The sequence below is a fragment of the Aedes albopictus genome, chromosome 1, assembly GCF_035046485.1.
Source record: "Aedes albopictus strain Foshan chromosome 1, AalbF5, whole genome shotgun sequence".
NCBI classification, from domain to species: Eukaryota; Metazoa; Arthropoda; class Insecta; order Diptera; family Culicidae; genus Aedes; species Aedes albopictus.
In genome coordinates this window covers 33965688-33977790 of record NC_085136.1, presented here as the reverse complement: position 1 = coordinate 33977790, position 12103 = coordinate 33965688, and the positions used below count along the sequence as shown (strand labels likewise).

Genomic DNA, 12103 nt, shown 5'->3' with positions numbered 1-12103 from the left:
AAAGGCAAAAAACGATGTTTGAAAAGTCAAGGTGCTCAACCCTTAAATGAAAGATACACACTTTTGAGCCTTTTTTGTAGCACAGTTCAATTTACTAAAAAATCGTTCAGAGGTTCCGCCAGGGCTGGTAAAAGGTCTATTTTTTGAGCATTTTTCATCAAAATTTACTTGAAAAAACACATGTACTATTTTTTTATTGTCAACCATGAAAGTTTTATCTGATAGTACTATTCATAGGAGCCATTTCTCTAAGAAAAAAAAAATAAAATAGCTAAAAAAATACTTTTTTGAGAATTTTAATACAGTGATAGACATTCGTTTAGCCGAGGCTAAAAAAATTCAAAAAAGTGCCAGGAAACTCATACAAAAGATTTTATGATAAAACTTTTTTATCGTAGTGATAGTATATCTAGTACTGTTTTATAAAAATGTGATACATCACACTTACATATACACTGAAACAAAAACGAGGGTAAAAACCCTTCAAATGTCATTTTTTGCCTAGACATTCGTTTAGCCGAATTGTACAATTTTTAGAATTCCATAATAAAAAACTATCAAATTTCGAAAAATATCCAACAAAGTAATTTTGTATGGTGATCTGCATTATAGATCGACTTGTAAAACATGAAGTAGATCGTTTTTGGAAGTGTTGCCATATTAATTTTGCATGCATCTCATATAAATATGTCATAATATTTTAAATGTTTCTCAATTGAGATTTGATGTAGTTAGTTTTATCGGAAGTGTTTCAAAAGAATCTAATGAAAGTTTCATGACCAAGGCAGGTTGAAATTTTGCGAAAAACAACGTTTTTAACAGAAAAAAAAATAACACAAACCATCAAAAAATCACGTATTTAAGTATTGTTTTGATGAAATATGATGGTTTCACTTGCATAAATCACAGCGTTTACTACTATTACGTCTTCTAATAGCTCCCAATATCTTCTAGATTGTATTCTGGCTGAAATAATATACATTGGACGGCTCATATTTCGAGAAATGGCACCGAAAGTATTCAAATTTCTAACATGAACTACTTGTTTCATAATTTAGACATTCTTTTCAAATAAATCATGTTAAAAATGAATGTGGTTCACAACTAAGACTCATTTATAATAAATTTCTTCAGATTGAATGAAATAAGCCAATTATTTAATCAAATTTTGTATTTTTGTATGAGCATCTGCTTTTGAATAAACAGGGTACACAAAATCTGACACTTCTTGCAGTTCTTTCACTTTGCAGTCTTCTAACTCATTTAGTAATGGTAGTATCAAACAGGTATACTCCACAGGCATTAGGGCACGTATTTATTTCAATGCAGAACTATTTATTTTAGCTTTTATGAATCCCATTTCAAAGTTTAACCAACCAAAAACCAATATACTTATTTTTTTCATGACATTTTATGCAATAATTTGAACATTTCTGACAATAATTCTGCGCCATATTTTCAAAACTGCTAATCTAGCTTACGTTTGAGTGTTTACAGAAATCAGTTTTCTTAAATTAATTTGTTTATCGTCGCTTCTCCTTATCGGGACATTTTTTTATATTTCTCTGAATTTCACAAATAAATAAACTTTCAAGGTCAAATATCTTGCTAACACACCATAAACTAAATGCCTTGGAGTATATTCTCGAAATATACTCACGAAATTGCAAAAAATCTATTGAAAACCAATCTTTCATTTACCTCGGCTAAACGAATGTCTATGCCAAAAATGAAATTTGAAGGGTTTTTACCCTCGGTTTTGTTTCAGTGTATATGTAAGTTTAATGTATCACATTTTTATAAAACTGTACTAGATATACTATTACTACGATAAAAAAGTTTTATCATAAAATCTTTTTTATGAGTTTCCTGTCACTTTTTTTGTTCTCGGCTAAACGAATGTCTATCACTGTAGAAAGGGATCATTTTTTTTCAATTTCTCTGGCGGAACCTCTAAACATTTTTTTAGAAAATCGAAATGTTCTACAAAAATGCTTCAAATATGCATTTGAAGAGTTGAGCACTTTTCGAACATCGATTTTTTTTTTTTGAGACAGCCTATTCCACAGTTATTTCTTTCGGCGTTTTCGTTCTCTCGGTATTTCTAATAGAAATTTTTTCGAGATTTCTTCCAAGGGTTTCTGCAAGATTTCTTCGTGGGATCTCAACCGAAGTTCCTTCTGGAATTCCTCAAAAAAAAAATGCTCGAGAGTATTTCTGAAAGGTAGCTCCAGATGCAGTCCTCTGATTCCTTACAAGGAATTTCACAGCTAATGCCTGCCAGTTTTTCAAAAGAACCCCTAAAAAAAGCGCGTAAGAAAACCCTAAAAGCAGTTCCGTAAGAGGAATCATCGGAGAACTACAGAGAAACTCTTAGAGAAATATGGAAGTACAACCTCAAAAACAAATCCCGGGGATTCCCTGAAAAATTCTGGAAGAAGTCCCGGAAGGAATCTCTGAAAAAAAAAACATCCGGAAGAATCTCGGGATGAATACCTGAAAGAATCCCAGATACTCCCAGATTGTGGTTGGTGAAATCCCAGGAAGAAACTTGATGGAATTCTTGAAAAATCACGGCAGATATCGATGAAAAATTCATGAGACGAATTTCTGACAGAATTTTGAAAGAATTGGCTTCTTTAACGGTATTGAGATATTTCTGCATGTCAAACTGAGCCGAAATCCAAATTTTCATGAATTTTGGAGCCCGGGAACCTATTTAAAAATCAATTTGAAGTTTGTATGGGAACGATTTGTCGAATCACCCCTCGTCGCAGTTTGTACTGGACGGAGCTGTCAAACAGTTGCCCAGCTGTCAAAAGGTGATTTCAAAAAATCTCTTTGAAATTGATTTAAGGTACCAAAATAAAGTTCTAAAAATCATAATGACTCAGAAAATGGTACTGTTTCGTATAAAAATGAAAAATCGATACATTTTTCTAAATTTAAAAACCCAATTCCCGAAAAAAAATCCTTAAAAAAACTATTGAAGAATTCTCGGGAGAATTCCCTGAAGGAATCCTGGGAAAAAATCCCAGAAAGAATTTCGGAATAATGCTGGAGGAATCCTTGGAAGAATTTCTGGATGAATCTCTGAAGGAATCCCAAAAAAATCCTGTTTAGAATCCCGGGTGAAATCCTAGGAAGAATTTTAAAGGCATTCCCGATTATTTTTTTTAATCCTGGAGGAATCCCGGGTAGAATCAATGTAGGAATCCCGGGAGGGTTCCCTAGAAGAATTCCAGAGGTCTTCCTAAAAGAAACTCGATAATGATCCTTGATAGAATCCCGAAAAAAGACTAAAAGAATTTCAGTAGGAATCCCAAGAGGAATCAATTAAGGACGGTACTTCAAAAGGAACTCCAGGAGAAATTCCTTAAAAAAACCCAAAAAGGAAATTGCTGAAGAAATCCCGAGAGAATTCTCTGAAGGAATCTCTAGGAGAAGACCGGAAATATTTTTTTTTTATTCCTAGAATCTAGGCAGGAATTCCTGTAAGAATCCTTGTAAGAATCGCTGAAAAAATCTTGGTAGAAATCCCGAAAAAAATCTTGGAGGATTTCTTGAAAAAAAAATTTCTGAATACCTGAAGGATTTCCGGAACGAATTTCTGACAGAATTCTGAAGAAATGACGGAAGTGAAGCCAGCGAAGAACCAATGTAGGAATCCAGGCAGTAACCCCTAGAAGAATTCCAGAAGACATCTTTGAAGAATCTCGGTAATGATCTTTGAAATAATCCCGAAAAAAAAAACAGCTTGGAGAAATTTTGGGAGAATCCCGGGGGAAGCCGATAAAAACAGGAACCCCAGAAGGACTTCTTAAAAGAATCTCGATAAAAAAAATCTTGAAGGAATTCTGGGAAAAATCGTAGGACGAATCACTTATGGAAGGGAGCTCAACAGAAAAGAGGAATCTTTGAAAAAAAACCGTTAAAAATTGCTGAAGAAATCCCGGAAGACATTTTGGGAGAAATCCCGGAAGGAATCTCTTGAAAAACCTGGAGGAATCCCTGAAGAAAGTCCAGATAAAATCCTGGTTGGAATCCCGGGTGAAATCCCTAGAAGCATATTGGAATTTCTGAAAAAAAATAAGACAGATATCCTTGAAGAATTCCCGGGACGAATTCCTGACAGAATTCTGGAAGATATCCCTAATAGAAATCTGGAGAAATTCCTTAAGAAACCCCGCCGGAATAATCCGTGAAAGAAATCCGGCAGGAATCCTGGAAGAAAATTTTGGAGAAATCCCGAATGGTATTGCGAGAGGAATCAGTGAAGGAACCTCAGAGCCCCAGAGGGAACTCCAAGAGGAATTCTTGAAAAAAATCTCAGCAGAAATCGTTGAAGGAATCCCAGCACAATCTCCAATTAAATCGTCAAAGGAATTTCAGGAGCAATATCTTGAGAAATCCCCAATGGATCATTGAAAACATCCTTGGAGAAATCCCGGAAGGAATTTCGGAAGATATCGCAGAAAACATTCCTAGAAGACGATTGGCAGAAATCAATGATGAAACTCCAGGTGAAAGAATTTCTTAATGGAAGCCCAGGAGAAACGCTTAGCCAAATCGCGGGAGAATAACTTGAAGGAATCCGAAAAAAAGTCCGATAACAAACCACTAAAAGTACCCTGGAAATCATCAACTGAGAAAAACTGGAAGGGTAGAGTTTCTGGTGAAATTCTTGAAAAAATCCTTGAACGAAACTCAAAAGGAGCGATTCAACAAATAACACCCATTCAAACATCAAATGGTTAAGTTTTTTTACACCAAAATTCATGGAAATTCGGATTTCAGCCTAGTTTGGCGCGCAGATTTAGAAAACGGAATAATTTCAACAACAATTGCTGAATGAATTCCGGTAGAAATCCTGCAGGGAATTTCTGAAAAATTCCATGAAGAATTTTGGAAAAAAAAAAATCCTAAAAATTCATGTTAAAACTTCCTGAAGCATACAACGGACTAATTTCTAAAAAAAATCTTGTAGGTAGCGCTGATAGAATTCTAGGGATATCCCAAAGGAATCTCACCAGAAATTCTTAATTAGGATTGAATTCCGAAGATATCACAAAAGAATTTTATGAAAGAAATCTCCAAAATAAATTGCGGTAAGAATCAATATAGATATTTAAAAAAGAGACCCAGAAGAAATTCCAAGAGTAGTTCCTAAAAGAAATAGTAAGAGGAATCCCAGGAGAATTCTCCGGAGGAATCCGAAAGTGAAAACCATGAAAAAAAACAGAAGTAATCTCTGAAAGAATCTCGGGATGAGAAAACCCTAATGAAACCCTAATACCGGGTGGAATGCATGATAACATTTTAGAAGAGCTCCTTACCTTACCTCCTTAGCAAACCATTTTTAAACAAAATTTCACTAAAAAATGGTTTCTGCAAAAACGGAAAACATTTTCACCACCAAAAAAATTCAGGAGAACCTTGATCCATACTCTACATGTGCATGAAAACCGATTTTGAAAATATTGCTTCGTTATTGAATGAAAAATCAAAAGCCAAAAAAATGAGGAAATGCTTCCAGTTTCGCCTTAAAGAAAACCCGAGAGAAACCCCAGGAAGCACCATAAGAGAATTGCATGAAGGAATCTCAGTTAAAATTCCTAAAAACAACAGGGTATTAAGAACTCTTTTAAAAAATCCCTGAACGAATCTCAAGGATTTTTAAAATATCCAGAGGAATCCTGGCTGGAATGCTTGAAGGAGTCCTGAGTGAAATTCCCGAGAGAATCCCAGGAGAGGTATCAGAGGAAATTCGTCAAAGAATGTAGGACGAATCCCTCACGAAAATACTGGAAAAAATCTTTAAGGAACTTCAGATGAAATTAAAAAAAAATCCCAAAAGAATTTCTGAAACAACCTTAGGATGAAACCTCGGAAGGGATCCTAAAAGAAATCCTTGATAATCCTTGAAAGAATCCTGAAGGGAACATTTTCAGAAATTCCGCAATAGGTTATTGAAGGTATGCTTGATAAAATCTCGGGAGAAATTCTCAAAGGAAACCTGAGAAGAATCAATAATGGAGGAACTCCAAAAGAAGTCCCTGAGGAAAACCAGAAATAAAGTGTTGGAGGAATACCAGGAGAATTCCACAGAGGAATTTCAAGTAAAAGCCCTAAAAATTAAACAGAAACAATCCCTGAGAGAGTCTCGGGAGGAATCTCTTAAGTTATCACTAATGAAAACCCATGAAAAGCCATTGAAGGAATCCAGAAAAGAATTCATCAAGGAATCGCGGAAGGAACTTCGGTACAAATCTCAGAAGACATTTCAAAAGGAATCTCAGCAGCATTAAATGACGGAATATCAAATGAAATCAATGATGAAATTTTAGTAGATTTCCCTAAAGAAACCCCTGGAGAATCCCCTGGATGCATCGCAAGAGAATTGCCTAAAGGAATCCAAAAAAAAAAAAAAAATATCCTTTGTTATCCTCAAGAGAATCTCGGGTGTTATCAATTAAGATTACCAGGAAGAGTGAAATACCTGGTGGAATTCCTGAAAAAATCCCTCGAATCTCAGTCCTTGGAGAAATCCCTTTGGAAAGATCGGGAGAAATCCCTACCCGAGCAGAGGAGAATATCAAATTAATAACTACGAAATCACATAATCTGTTTTTATATCTTGTTTTGTTATTATTTAATTATCAAGGCATAATTTTTCCATAACAGATTTTGTTGGACAATCTCATTTTGTTATAATCAAGGTATTGATATACATTCACTCAGTTACGTTTCAATAACATGTTTTGTAGAAGTAAAAGTTTTGTTATTGTTTTACTATTGATCAACTTATCAACAATAGCACAACAGTAGGGTAAGAAATCAAACTTTGAACTAGTCAAATTGTAATCTTAATTTGAACCATTTCAAAATTCATTAAAACGAAGTACTTTTCAGGCAAATATTGTCCCGAGAAAGATGTAAAACAGCTTTCCGTGATATAACCTGATAACATGGACTTTAAAAGCATTGAAAAAAGCGTTTATGCAATTCAGTATTATAATCTCTATAATTCGTGGAAGAACTCTCGGAGAAATCTCTGGAAGATTTTTTTTTAATTCTCTTAGAACGAATAGAAAACTGAATATAATATTTTTCGATCATTCGTGTTATTGGGGAATTTGTGAGACGAAGTGAATAATTTTATATAATAAGTACCATAATTCACTTCGATATAACAAATTTTGTTTTCCGATTACTATCAATAACAAATTAATATCAAAATTTGTTATTGAAATATTCTTCAAATTCACTGTTATTAAGTTGTTATCAAAACTAACAAAACAAGTTATTAAAATGGTTTTCCAAGAACATTTTTGTTATGATATTTGTTATTTTGCCGCTTATGACAGACAAGTTCATAACACAATATATTATGTTAATAGCTTAAACATAATAGATTCTATTATTCAGTTATTTTACCCAAATAACACAACTCTATATGCTGTTGTTATTCCCTTCTGCTCGGGTAGAACATTACTTTAAGGAATACTAAAAAAAATCCTGAGTGGAATACCGAAAGTGATTCCAGTAGAAATGAAAAAACATGTATCTTAAGCATTCTCACAAAAAAAACGCCATGAGAGAGAAATCCACAGAGAATATCTGGAGGAATCATTGACGACATTCAGGCCTTCATAAGTCCCGAGAGAAATCCTGCACGAAAAAGAAAATCCTTCGAGGAACCCCAGGAGGAAACACTGAAAATAAAACTCTAAAGGAATTTCTGAAAACATATTGAGAGGATTTTCTCTAGACATCCCTGAAGAAATTCTGGAAGAAATCATTCATTGGAAAAATCCTGGAAGATTCTTCTAAAACATTCTGCGATGAGGCCGAGCAGGTATCCCTGGAAGAATTTCGGGAGGAACCCTTGAAGGAATCTCCGGAGAGTTTCCTAAACGAATCCCGGAAGAAATCTCTGCAAGTATCCTTGAAAAATGTTAAGGAATCGCTTTTATAATCCCGGAAGGAATCCTAGGAAAAATCCCTTTTGGAAATTTGGGAAAAATTAGTGAAAGAATCCTGGGACGAATCTAATCTAATGTGGAATATATGTTGCAAAACAAGACGGAATACAGGAGGAACCACGGAAGGGACCCCGGAAAGAATCCCGACAGAATACTTGACAGGAAGGAAAGGAATTCCGTGAAAGGAGGAAAGAAAAAATATTAAAGAAATTCCTTAAGAAACAATTTACGAAAGGCATGCCTTTGGGAATTCCGGAAGAAACTTGAGAAACACCAAAAACAATATATATATTTGTGTTGGGATGAGATATTCTCAAATCCAAATCAATTATACCTTGGCATATCTAGTGAAAAAAGTTCTAATCATAGTTCTCTATATCTCTATAGAGATCATTTGAGCAGAAGATTCACATCCGCATGAACAACTCTGCGGTAGACACCGACTTCACATGTTATTTATATTTATCATGGCTTAGACATCGGCAAATTTGCAGCCGTATGTAACTTTGAAGCAATGTTTTCAGCATATTGTGAGCAAGCTTTGAAGAAAATAGTGCACCCTGCACCTAAGATAATATGCATCAGGTATTCAACTACCAATTTGCTGTCAAATGGAGATCAGTCGGTGATTTGTCTCTATTTGCTTCGAACACATTATGTGTTGTTAATTGGGCCATGTTGCCAGTTTGCAGGATCCGAGAATATTTAAATATTATAGATTTCTGTTAAAGTTCTTCTAAATTTTCATCGACGCCGTAAAGCAAAATCCTGACAATTTTTTTCATGGATTGCTTTTCATCTACAAAAAGTACTTTACGCTTAAAAATTTGCATCTAAATGAAGGTTGAAAAATTGTAATTGTTTAGAAGAGTTCGTATCAAATAGAGGTGGCATCACTGGATCTTTGTCGTCAGAAAAACCCGATTAAAAAATATTAAGGCAGGAGTATCTGAGTTGTCATTATTGCATTTCTTACATGATTCATTACGCACATACCTATTGTCGGGCCGCCACCAATCCGGACGCCGCACAATCAAGTCGCGACGTTTTTGAATCATGTCAAAAGTAGTGCGCATCCTTCTCGTTGTTGTCAGCAACACAGCGCACTAGATGCGAAATAGTTGCGACACTTGTGGACCAAGAAAATGGCAATTTTTGATTGAATGTCTGTTTTGATTCCAACCGGTAGACAATACAATGAAACAATGTCAGAACTAGCTGATAAGTGATAAATGAAGATCTTGTTCAAGGCGGGAATGGTCTATTCACAAACAAACGAAAAAAATCCAACGAAAATTTTCTCACAAATCCCCGTAAGAACCCAACAACTAGTAGTACTGTAAAATCAACAATTTAACAAACTCATTTATTTTGTCTTCCTTGTTCTTCTTTTGTGTGACAAACTTACTTGATTGGGTTTGTTGCTCTCCTTTTTACAGAGTTCTCTGCTTTGTGCTGCTCGTAAGTTAAACAAAAATAAAACTTCTTGATTTCGTTTCGATTGGCTTTTCTTTTTTTTTCTTGTTCGGAATGTAACGCAAAATGTATGAAAATATACATAGCAATTAGACAGATGAAATCATATGTACGTGTGCCTCTTTCCCGTCAGTGTACCAACAGGGGGCGCCTACTTAGAGCTAAGATTGAGTACACTTATAGTTTGCTTTGATGATTTTCTTTTTTATGTTTTTCACTAATTAGAATACACCATTTTAGTTTTTATCAGCTGTTAAGTACGCACATCTGGCTGGAGGAAATACGACGCACTTCCTCTCGTTTCTCTTCGTCTGTCTCGCGTCTAGCTCGCGAAGTGATTAAATTGAGATGCGATTGATTTATTTTTCTCCTGTTACTTTGACACCGTCATCAGAAGGGTTGGGGGAACAAACATGGGATTCGAAAAATCGGTTTTGCTCTGAGTTTGAGTTGTACATCTACTTGCTAAATTGTGTGTTTGCGTGTGTATGTGTGTTGCTTTTGTCCATAATGCTCTGCTACTCTGTGACGAAGTGTGTATAAAATGGCACTTTTCATACATGTATTTTGGTTTTCTGTGTTGATTTTCATTTGCGCGTTATTTTTTTTTCGCCATACAAACTGCCGCGATTATTGCATCTCCGGTCGCACGCGTGTAACACTACCTTAACAATCTCACTGTGTTTGTTTGTGTTCAACTACGTCATAATGGCAACTTACTGATTATCCATGGTTTGCTGATATGCTGTCAGCGTGTGTTTAAACGTCAATTACAATACTACACCTGTCGATCGCCGAGCGGTCGATCACTTGAAACGCATCTGTTTTACTGGATTATCAAATTTTGCTTTCATGTGTGTATGTGAGAGTTCATTGCGCTTCGAACTAACTGTCAAGTGTGTTGTCAAAATCTTTTCTCTCCTATTATTTTAGGTTTGTGCTACTTAGTCCATCTAATACTAAATGCTGGCAACCCTTCTAGCGATTCGATTGGCGTCAGCTTGTTTGATACTGATTTCGGCTTACTGCTCTATACTTATTATATGACATTTATCATCATCTGGATTTGTTTTTTGTTTTGCAACTATTTACGTCATTACTCAACAACTAGAATTTACACTCGTCTTGTTTCTATGGTTTAGTGGAAGTAATTTTACTGCTAAGTGTGCTACGATTCTTTACTCTTCAATGATCATGAGCTTACAGTTCTAATACCCTGTTGCAGTTGGAAAAATACTGCCATGAAACATGTTTGTTTACATTTTGTTTTGCTATGAGTGAATGTTCTTTCGCTTGAATACATTTTTCTTTGTTAATTACTAAACTTACAGAGCACAGTGTTCGAAATAGATGATTTTACGAACAAAATTAAATAACTTTTTTTAGGTTGGTTCTAGAGGTTGGCGTGTTCTATAAAGTTTTTCTGCATGTTAAAAGGCGTCTTTTGATACAATGTAATAAATGATTAATCCCCCTAGAAGTGAGATAAAAAATTTATTTTCTCGAAATATTTTTTTAGAGGTTTGACGTCTTCGGCAAAGTTGTAGCCCATAATAAGAGAACAAAAATCGTAGAACATGTCAAAGCTCCATCTCTTACGGTTTTCGAGATATGGAGCGTTTTGTGCGAAGTACCCCTAAAACTAGTTTTTTCAGTGTAGCTTTAACAGATAAAATCCTACAGTTTTGTGACCTTCTACAAACTTGTTCAGGACGTCAAATTACACATTTCTTCCGAAGATGTCAAGTCATTATATCTTAAAACAAAAAAGTTATAGGCAAATTTATCATATTTTAAGGTGTACTTTCACCTTAAGTAACTATTTCCGGCGCAAAATGGCGCAGATGGCTCAGTCGGTAGTTGAAAGATTAGACTTTTTACTATCTTTTGGGGGTGGAAACCCTCGTGGGCAATAGTGGGAAAGGTGGTTTAAATACATGACAAAAACTAATTATTTTGCCTGTAATACAAGCAAAATAAATTAAAAAATAATAATTAAGAAGCCCACAGTAATTTTACTGCACTGTGTTTCTTCCGGCAATATTTTACAACGTTTTTGCAAAAACCAGTGAGTTTTTATCACTAAAAATTAAAACATAAGAACAAAATATTGTTCCCGAGAGTTATAACTAATGCTAGTTCTAAATAAAAGTATTGAATTTCTTCAAAATAATGACAACATATCTATGCCCAAATCAATGACAACCTACTCGATAGTCATAAAACTGAATGGCTACGGTGGTTAGAATATCAAATGCGTTTTGATAAATACCTTCGCAGTTCTTATAAAGGTAGTTGTAATTTTACATTTTTCAATACATATTTTGACGATTTCCTGGTGAAAATAAAGTTAATCTTTTATATCAAGAGATCAATTTGATGTAAAATTTTATTTTCAACCCGATTTTTGTGAAAAGTACTGTTAAAAACATGAAAATTACTTCAATTAACTCATGATGCAGACGATGGGACGTAACATGTAATTGGTTAACGTCAGGAGATTAAAAATAATGTTTGAAATTTAAAAAAAAACTATCGCGTTATTTCTCGGCACCCCCTGTATTTTATTGATTTATATCTGATATATTTCTATTGCTTCCCAGTTGTAACTCAAACTCGTGGATTACCGAAAAAGCTGCCAA

General features: G+C 34.7%; 1 protein-coding gene across 2 annotated transcripts in view; it reads right to left on the bottom strand.

Moving 5' to 3' along the window:
• Positions 1 to 12103, bottom strand: part of LOC109412976 (octopamine receptor Oamb-like) — an 841374-nt gene that overhangs the window by 372059 nt on the left and 457212 nt on the right. The window lies entirely within an intron of this gene.